The following is a 9,803-nucleotide window of genomic DNA, read 5'->3' on the forward strand; positions in this document are numbered from 1 at the left end:
TGATAGAGAAACCTCGTCTGCTCTGTTCGAGCTACAAAGAATCCTGCAAGCTTTTGTGAAAGTGCAAATCAGTTTAGGCAATTATCATACCAGGAATATGAAGGGGAAAGAGGAGGCATTGCCCAGTGGTCTCCTTTAATCTCTTAATCCGTGGATCCAGGGGGGCTAGTTGGACATAATTTAGGACAATCTGACTACCCTTTACACTGTGATAAGGCGAAGTTACAATGCATCGCGAAAATACGAGCTTTGTTAAACATCCTGCCTTGAAAAGTTAAGATTAGACATTCCGTGCACGTGTTGGCTCTATCGGGTACTATGCAAATTTTTATTTAAAAAAAAAATCCGATTTTATTATTATTTTTTTACCATCGCTCCCTATACAATCCCGGTGACTTTTCATTCACCGGCGCTCCAAATATAAGAGAGAGGCCCAGGCAGGGCTCGGACGCATGTCGCAATGCGGGTCCCTTCCATTTAAACCCGGGCTAATTATTTCGTGGAGCTATTCCCAAGGTAAACTTCTCCCGTCGCCTGCCCCCCTTCCCGAAGAGCTGACGGCGCAGGTCGTGCAGCGAAGCAGGGCGCACATTTCCCCTCGCTCACCTCGCCCAAGTTAGCCTGCGCTCCACTTCAAACCCATGCAAATGGGCAAACATTAAACGGGTCGCGGCTGAACAGCAGACTCGGGCCTTCCTAGAAATTGTTTCCCATCTTGATAAAAGGCTTATTTCTGCAGGAACCATATACTTTTTCCCCTCCTTTAAAAAAAAAATCGTGAGGAGAGAAGAGGGAGAGAGGGAAAAAAATTAAGCGTCCTATGTAGCGTAACAGCAATAAAATCTTCAGAGAATGCCATTAGCTTTGAAAAAAAACCCTAAAAGCTTTATTACAAACCAAGCTTTGAAAATAGGGGGGATTAGGAGTCTGAAAGGGTCCCACAATGGTTAGAAGAAAAGGTTTCATGCTAATGAGGTTAATGCCCTTTGTATCTCAGGACTCCACAACTTCATTACTCCCTATCTCCGGCTGCACCAAGCGGCTCAGAACACTGCAATCCACTCCAGCTCTCCCCTGCCTTGCCTAGAGAAGGATTTGATAGCAGCTCTGTTCAAACTAGATAATTATATCTTTTCAAGTCGGAATTAAGATAAAGAAAGTGAAGCAAAGGCGGCTAGCCTTGATCCACTGCAAACAAATTTGGCGCACTTTCTAGTCTCTCTCCCCCTGCCTCAATAGGCAGGACAGTCAGCTTATTAGACCCTCATTTGCTTTATTAATTCATCTATTTAAAGTGGCAGGATTAGAGAGAGGGAGAGAGAGGGAGAAGACTAATGCGGGACAGTGGATGCCAGGCAACGTGGAAATATAAATATTGGCGAGATGCTATCCGAGCGGTGTTTAAAAATACATTTTATATTAAATAACTGCGGGGGGGGGGGGGGGGAGGGTACATTTCGGGTGGCGAATTGCAGGCTCGGGCGGATTTCTGCCGCTTTTTCGAATGCGATTTTGGGTGCCTGCTCGCAGCCCCCGGACGGACGGACGGGAGGAGACGGGGGGTGCAGGGGCTCTATCCTTGGAGACCCCAGCCACGGTCCCGCTGCGCGCCCCCCCCCCCGCGCCCCGCTCAGGATGCGCGGTGCGGTGCGGAGCTGTGCTGGGCGGTGCGGAGCGGTGCGGGGCGGTGCGGAGCCGGGGGCTGCGGGGCGAGGGGCTGGCGAGTGAGTGCGTGCCGGAGCCGCTGCTTGCTTGCCCCGCGGTCTCCCCCCCCCCCCCCCCGCTTTTGGCGGGGTTTGGCGTTAAAGGGGGCCCCCCCCCCCCCCCCGTCCCTTCCCCAGACGTGTCACCGCGGAGCAGCGGCCGCAAAGCGGTGCAGTGGGATGGGTGGGGGTCCCGGTTGCGGGCCCCCTCCCCAAACCCCATCCCCGCCGCCTCCTCCCGCCCCGTCCCCTGCAGATGGTGAGGTGGGGAGGGCCGGATCCGGACCTCGACGCTCCCCAGCTTTGCTCCGCACCTGGGCTCTGGCCCCTCTCGCCTTGGGGTTTTTAACCCTTTCCCCTCGAACAAAGCCGGCGGCTCCCGGCCCCCCCCCCCCCCCCCCCCCCCCCCCCCGGCTCGTCCCCCCCGCACCCCTCTGCTGCCCCCCGAGCCGCTACGGGGGCGATGGCAGGGCCCTTCGGAGCCCCCTCTTTGGGGCGTCTCGCCACGCTATTTTCCTTTCACCTCCCCCCTTTGATGGATCGCGCCGTTACTTCGCAGGGCTTGGCGGAAATTAGCAGTTCCCCTTAATTAGCAAACGGCCTATCTGCCCGGCTGGTAGGAAATAGGCGAAGTCAGGGCAGCGTTCCCTGATAAGGAGCATCTCCCGGCCCCTGCCCCCTTAGCCAGCAGCCCGTCTTTCCTTCTCAGTTCTCCTGCAGCTCCCATTTACTCCTGCCAAGGGCTGCAGGTGGGAATTTAGGGGACCCCCTGGCCCCCAGCCGCAACCCATCCCTTCTTCCGGCGGGGAAGCTGGTTTAGCCGGGGAGCCCAGGCCGTGGTCCTCCTCTGGAAAGCGAAGGGGCCATTAATCACCAGCCCCCGCTGGCTTTTAATCACCCTGCTGCAATTAGTGCCTGTTGCGGGAACCCCGGGGTTGGAGACCAGGGGGCTGTGCGTGAACCCCCCTCTTTCCTGCTCCTTGCTGTCCCCGGGCCGGCGACACGGCATGGCACGGCACGGCATGGCATGGCACGGCACGGCACGGCACGGCATGGCTCGGCTCGGCTCTGATCCCAGCTCTGCCCCGCGCCCCCCGAGCGCTCCCGGCTTTATAGGGGCGCTGGGCACCACAAGCGGCGGGGCTGACGTCGGGCAGAACTCGATCCGGCCCGCTTCGCTCCTGCTCCCGAAACTGAGCCTTGAAATGAGAGAACAGCCTCTACACAATTCCCATGGCCTTGACATAAGGTACAGCGATAAATATACACCACTAATGAGCAATTACCATATAATCACCTTCCAATTAGCTCGCATAATGATGAATTAAACATTCTAGCCTGCTGGATTAGGTTTCTTACTTTGTATATTATTTACGAAGGCTAGCTTCTGCTGAGCACCAAATATCAAATTAGATAGGGAATTTTCAGATGGGGGTAATTACTCATTCACTGCATGCCCGGAGTTTTTGTCACCGGCTAAGTAAAGTGTATTGGAAGGTAGTGTCCATCCTTTTGAGTCCTTCCCCTTTGATGTCTTAAAACAAAGTCCACGCTTTTCCACCAATGCTCTGCACGTCGCCCCCAGGATTAATCCTTCTTCCTTCCCTAAGGGGGGACCGAGAGAAAGACGGGCTGATTTTGTTCCTGGGACACTTAAATAACGAGGAGCTGTCGCTGGGGACAGCCGGGGGGCTCTCAGGCACCCAGTCCCCCGGCCCCAGGGCTGCAGCGCGGTGGGAGGCTGCAGGCAGCCCCCTCCCCTATTGGGCGGATAGGGAGAGAAAAGCTCCGGTCCTCCCTTCTCTAGGACCCCCCCCCCGCCCCCCCGCGATGCTCCGCACACGCCGGGATCCGATGTCACCCTCAGTCTTTGTCACAGTGGGGCTCCCAAACCAGCCAATGCCTGGGGTGAGGGTGGCCGGGGAAGGGCTCCTGCCCCTGGGGAGCCGCTTTGGGGATGAGGGCGCTGCTCCCTGCGGGAGGGTGAGAGAGGATGAAGCCTCCCCACAGGAGGAGAGAAGGGCTGGAAGGCAGAGGTCAGGAGCTCGGTGCCAGCCGGGGGAGGGATGGGGGGCAGCAGGGAGGAGCCCGGACCCTTCATCTTTTCCTGATATGAGCCCGAGCACGGTGCGCATCTCGCAGGGAACCCTGGTGCCACCCCAAAACGCCCTAAAACGCCCTTTTAGGGGTTGTGGGGGAACCCGTCCCTCTGTCCCCGGCTGTTGTTGCCCGGGGATAGCGGGGCTCCGGTCCTGGAGAGCTGAGGACAGGGTGGGCGCCCCCCTGTCCCCACTCCGCACCCCCGACCGGCACAACACCCACCCCCCGGGGGGGCTCAGCCAACCCCGAGAGATCGGCGGTGCTCGGTTTCACCCGCTTTTTTTTTTTTTTTTTTTTTTTTTTTTTTAATTTATTTGGCTATATAACAGTGTTAAAGAAAAAAAAAAAACGCAGGAAGAAATCAAAACAATTTCAGTTCTGACTGCGAGCGTTGACTGAATGAGTGCTGGTGACCTGGCCCCAAACAAACTATTTAGATAAGATGCGGAAACTCAGCTGTCAAGTCCCGAGCGTCTGGGAAGAGCAGCTGAGCCCAACCTCCGAGTAGTGAGAAGGTCCTGAATTCCCTTGTTTTTGTGGCTTTCATTCATAGCTTTATCGGTAATTGAACAACCTTTTTGTGGTTTTGCTGGGTTCGCAGAGTGCGTGGAGTCCCGGCTGCGCTAAGGCCGGGCAGGGGGATACAGCCACGGCTGTTATTTTATCTTTCGAGCAGCAAGTTGGTATCAGAGGCAGGGAAGAAAATGCATTCTTGTGGGTTGCAAGAGCGAGATATTCCCCGATAAACTCTTCTCTGATCTCGTTTATAATCCACACGATCACGGTTATTTTATTTGGCATATGTAAGATCGAGATGTTTGCTATGACGGGATATTTAGGACCCAAATATGATTATAAAAGCCTTTTCCAGAGCGTTATCTCCTGTATCGCCCACCTTGTCCCGGCAAAGCCGCTGCCTTTTTTGCAGAAGTCTTTAAGCCCGACCCGTGCCTGCTTTACGTGGGCTGTCACACTGCTCCTCGGAGCTACGAAAAAAAAAGAACGAAAGAGGAAGACGGGATTTGGAAGAGTAACGGCTGCTCAAATAACACGTGAAAGGGTCTTTTCATAAGAATAACGTTATTTTACTTTAATTCCCGGGGAATGCAAAATAAGATGAAGCCAGATCTAAGAAAAAGCACTGACTAAAATCAGAAAAAGAGAGAGAGAGAGAGAAAGAAATGAAAGAAAAAGAAAGAAAGAAAGAAAGAAAGAAAGAAAGAAAGAAAGAAAGAAAGAAAGAAAGGAAAAAAGAAAGGAAAAAAGAAAGGAGAAAGAGAGAAAGAGAGAAAGAGAGAAAGAGAGAAAGAGAAAAGACAGAGAAGAGAGCAATAGAACAGATAGAAAGGACAGACAAAAGGAAAGAAAGACACAGAAAGAGAGAAAGAAAGGAAGAAAGAAGAAAGAAAATGGGAAAAAAAAAAAAAAGAAAAGGAAAGCAAAAGAAGGAAAGGGAAGTGAAGGAAGGGAAGCAGTGTGAGAGCAGAGCCCTGCTCTCAGCGTGGCACTTGATGAAGATGTCACCCAGAAGTGTCACAGGGACTACGGGGAAGGGTCGCGAGTTCAGCCGCGGACCGGCTGGGAGATTCACGCCAATTTGCCTTCGGGAGAGTCAAGGGCTTTCGGAAATCCGCTTTCTTCCCACTATTGTGGCGAAGTTCCGAAAGGTTTTGGGGTCGGGCTTTTTTTTACCGCGTGCCTCGGGCAGATGCGAGCGACCCTGGCGAGCCCCTGCAAAGCGGCGGGGCCGTTCCGCCCGTGCAGCGCCGAGCACCGGGGGGACCGGGGATGTTTTGGGGTTCGGGGGGGCTGCCCCGACCCCCCCCCGTGCCGGGTACCCCCTCACCGTCCCGTTCCCCCGCTGGGGGACCCGGGGAAGGACGGAGACACGGCGGTGGGATGCTGGAGCCGAGCCGCTGCCTTCACCTTGGCCACTGCCGGTTTTCAGCGCTGCCCTCCTGGGGTCCCCCCCCCTCCTAGGAAGTCGGTGTCGCGATCACCAGCTCCGCCGTGTCCCCGTGTCCCTGTCCCTGCCCCAGCCGCTCCCTGCGCGCTGCCCGGGGGATGCTCTCAGCGCTGTGGGACCTGAGACACCGCTCCGTTGTCCCCATCCACGGGACGGGGCCGCTTCCTCTTTTTGGGGCACCAGGATGAAATTCAGGCAGTTTCCCGCTCCTTCCTGCGATTTAATGAGCAAGGAGTAACAGGCAACGTTTACACCGGTTTAATTAAGAAGGGCTCTTGTACCTTCAGGGGGATCGCATCATTTAACATGAAATATTCATACAGGAGGTTTCCCGAGCCGTTCCATTTAATCATGCCTGCTGCAAACGAAGGGCTCTGCCTTTATGCATGTAGGCGATTTGATGTGGATGTCCCTGCTTTTCCATCTGCACACGGCCGGAAGGTAACAGCCCCCCCCCCGCCGCCAGACTCCCCCTTTCCCTCCCCTTCCCTTCCCTCCTTGTCCCATCCCATCCCGTTCCATCCCTTCCCATCCTATCCCATCGATCCCGTCCCGTCCCGTCCCATCCCGCCGGAGCTGTCCGCAGCCTCCCGCGGAAGGAGGGAGGGAGGCCGGCCTCCCCGCTCAGCCTCCCCGCTCAGCCTCCCCTCTCCGGCTTGCTCTCCCCCCTGGCCCTCCACCGAGCTGTTTCACATTCGTCTGGGTGAATTACTGCAATTATATATTCCTATAAAAAATAAAGGGCTGAGTGTTACAAAACAAAACAGACAGGAGGAAAAGAATGTGGTGTCGCCTAATTTAAAGCAGTTCAAGTGGAAGGGCTGTCAATTCTTTAAGTAAATGATGCTGTGTTGATTCAGATGTTTCTCGCCATAATTGCTGGCTGAAGGGGAAGAGCAGAGGCTCGAAGCCGATGCAGGAGGCTCAGGGCCTTGTTAGCCTCTACCCTGCCTCCCTATCCATGCACCAGGTGGTTGGGGTCGTGCTGCCCGGGTGGGGAGACAGGGGGAAAGACATTTGTCTTGGAGATGACAAGCCCAGATCCCCCCTCCACAGTGTGCATGGAAAGATTTAGCCAGTAATCCTGATTTTTGGGAGGCACCAGGTGGGGTGCTGGGAGAGCAGCATGTGCAAATTGTGCCATAGGACCGTAATGTGATGAACAGCAAGCATGGAATTGGCAGGGGTTCCCAGCCCCAGGCCAGTGGCCTGGGAGTCTGCTCCCACCAGCACTCAGCCAGGAAAGAGGGAGAAAAGAAAAAGTATAGAGCACAGAAAAAAAGTCTATGGCTTATCTCAGAGCTGGTGCAGCTGTGAAACTCGAGGAGAAAAAAAGGGTCTGGGGCAACCCTCTTGCCCTGCAGCCAGGCTGTGACCCCATTTGCTGAGTGCAATGTATCGCCTGTGGTTTAATGTGTTCTCCCAGCTTTTTTTTTGAGCACTGTCTCCCCTTCATTTGGCTCACTTCAGGTTTGGCACCAGCCTGTTGGAAAGAAGAACCAGAGGGGCTCTGCAGAGCAGCGAGCGCTGTTCAGCATCTCTGCCTCAGCACGTCCTGGCCAGAAAACGGCTGTGTGATCGGAAAGTTCTGGAGGTATATGTAGGCCTTCACCCCTCTGCTGCCTCCAGAAACTTGGCTAGCACAAACCTCCCTCCTTCATTCATAACAACATGCTGAGGGAGCTCCCGTCCCGCTCGCACAGGCGGGACTGTTTGGGTGGGAGCCTCGGTGCAGTGCCCACAGCCTGCACCAAGCACCCTGGTGCTGAGGTCTACAAAGGGAACTCGAACAGGCTGAGACCAACTGTTTAAAAACAACTCCTTCACAAGGTTACTTTGCGTCTGAAAGAAGAGATAGGCCCCCGCATAGCTGAAAGGAAAGCACTCTAAATGATTTTTAACAGGTGACTTGGAATCGGCAGTGTTTTGAAGAGCTCAGGGCAGAAACCATGGCTTGTCCCCAGATTAAAGTTGTTTGACAGAAAGTGGAAATCGGATGGGAGCCACGGAACTACCACCACTCTGATGTATTTTGTCAGCACCAAGCAGAAGATGTAAAGCATGTTTCAGTTTGCTTTATTTTATTGCAGCATTTTCATATTTCATTTTTATTTATTTATTTATTTATTTAAACTGAAGGAATTACTGGGAAACTGATAAAAATGATCTTGTGTTCTTACTTACAACTGTATGGCCCAAGCAAGTGTCCTTTACTGAACAGAAACAGTCACCATTTCTGAAAAGGTTGCTGGGTCACACACAGGGAGACCCAGGGTATTTTTTTATTATCCACAGGTTATTTCAAGCAGGTAAGTTTAAAGCATTTTGTTGCTGATGAGCTATTCTCTCTTGCGCATGCATACAGACAAGGGCTGCTCAGAACACACTTGGATTTGAGTCCAAATCAATGAATAAATTACACAGATGGGTTTCATTGCTTCTATATTTGCTACATATAACAAATCAGCAAAAATGTTCAGCTCATTAGCTGGGACAATACAATGTTGGAGGGGTCAAATAAGAGCAAGAAAGAACTGAAAGAACTGCTCATCTTTTCCTGTGATGTGACTGGTGCTTGGCTGAACAACTGTGGTTCATGCGAGACCTCTCCCTTAATATAACATGCATCTGCAAATCTTGTGAGAAAGCCTGAAACATTAATACACGTCAGAATTAAAATAACTCTCTTAAAAATGCTTCACTACATGTTTTGGAAAGTTCCAGCTATGTTCATCTCATGGCATTGTTTTGATGCAGAAGAACCGTCTTTTTTAACACAAAATAGGTTCAATACAATAGCAGCTAAATCGTTCCGGTGGATATATGTAGCATATCTGTGTAATATGCTACAGACCAGCAAATCTACATGCTCTTAAAAAATGGTTTTACATGCTGTCTCACACATACAGATCAGCAAATTGTGACAGAGCTGTGAAAGATCTCTGCACATGCTTATAGCCCTTGCTCTGCACTGGTACATTTTCTTATTTTTTTAGGGTGGCACAAAATACCACCCTGTCTTTTCCTGCCTATCAGTTGTCACCGTGAGTTATTAATTCATGATAAGACTGCTGTTCTGAATGGAGTCATCGGGCCAAACAGTGGGAACCCTTCCAGTTCTGGCCCAGGGACAAGGAATGATGGAAAGGCAGTGAGTGAGCTCTGCTTGGAAAAGGATGGATGCAGAAATTTGTGCAAAATTTTTAACTGTCATGCTGAGACCAGTGGAAGAAACCACCCTGTTTATTATTATTATTTATTGATTATTTATTTCAATAAGCAGGATTTAGACATCATGATAAATGAGGCTGCCTTTGGTGTGTGCCTGGTGTCAGAAGCCCTGACATTCACTGCTGGGATGCCTTGCAGGTGACCGTATGTTGGGATCCATCCAGACAGCGGCACAGCAGGTATGTGAGGTGCTCAGGGTATGTGTGTGCTCTCCTGCTTCTATGATCCTATGGTATTTGACTCTAGATCACTTTATGTTTTGTGCTGCTGACTGATACAGGCTCTGTGATCCATACATGGCCCAGAAAATCGTCTGAATGTCACAAGGACCGTTAACAATTACGCATCTCTTGGACCATGCCTATTTAAGGAGAACCTCTCCCAGCAATACGGACCCACTGCTGGTTCGTGCTGCACCCCAGTGAACACTGGTGTGGCTCCTTTGTTTCTTGGTACGTGACCATTCGTAACGCCTGCCACAGTCTCAGGGACACACATTGCTTTCAGAGAGCACAGAGCCTGCAATTAAACTTATTTCCTCAGCACATGTAAAACTCCTTTCAGAACATGAACTTTCTGATCTTTTCCACAGTCTCCCTCTCTATTTATTTTTTTTTATTTTTTATTTTTAAATTTTATTTTAAGTCTATTTAGCATTTGAGTGAGATGCAGGTGGCAAATTGGCAGGTTGGAATTAAAATTACTCTTTTTTTTTTTTTTTTTTTTTTTTTTCCAACTGTGTGTAATGGGAATACAAAGGGTCTTCCGGTCTTCCTTGGGAACCTGAGTCACAGCTGAGTCAC

The 9,803-nt window shown here is 51.7% G+C and overlaps 1 long non-coding RNA gene across 1 annotated transcript in view; it reads right to left on the bottom strand.

Moving 5' to 3' along the window:
• LOC118157573 overlaps nucleotides 1–4,093 on the bottom strand; it is a 5,202-nt gene extending 1,109 nt beyond the window's left edge. The window contains exons 1-2 of the long non-coding RNA XR_004746674.1: nucleotides 2,256–4,093; nucleotides 1–761 (exon numbers count right to left, since the gene is read on the bottom strand). The exon at nucleotides 1–761 is cut by the window's left edge and continues 1,109 nt beyond it. This is a non-coding gene — a long non-coding RNA (uncharacterized LOC118157573). The remainder of the gene's footprint in view (nucleotides 762–2,255) is intronic.
• Nucleotides 4,094–9,803: the final 5,710 nt, after the last annotated feature.

This window comes from Oxyura jamaicensis (assembly GCF_011077185.1).
Source record: "Oxyura jamaicensis isolate SHBP4307 breed ruddy duck chromosome 6 unlocalized genomic scaffold, BPBGC_Ojam_1.0 oxy6_random_OJ106686, whole genome shotgun sequence".
In the NCBI taxonomy this organism is placed as follows: Eukaryota; Metazoa; Chordata; class Aves; order Anseriformes; family Anatidae; genus Oxyura; species Oxyura jamaicensis.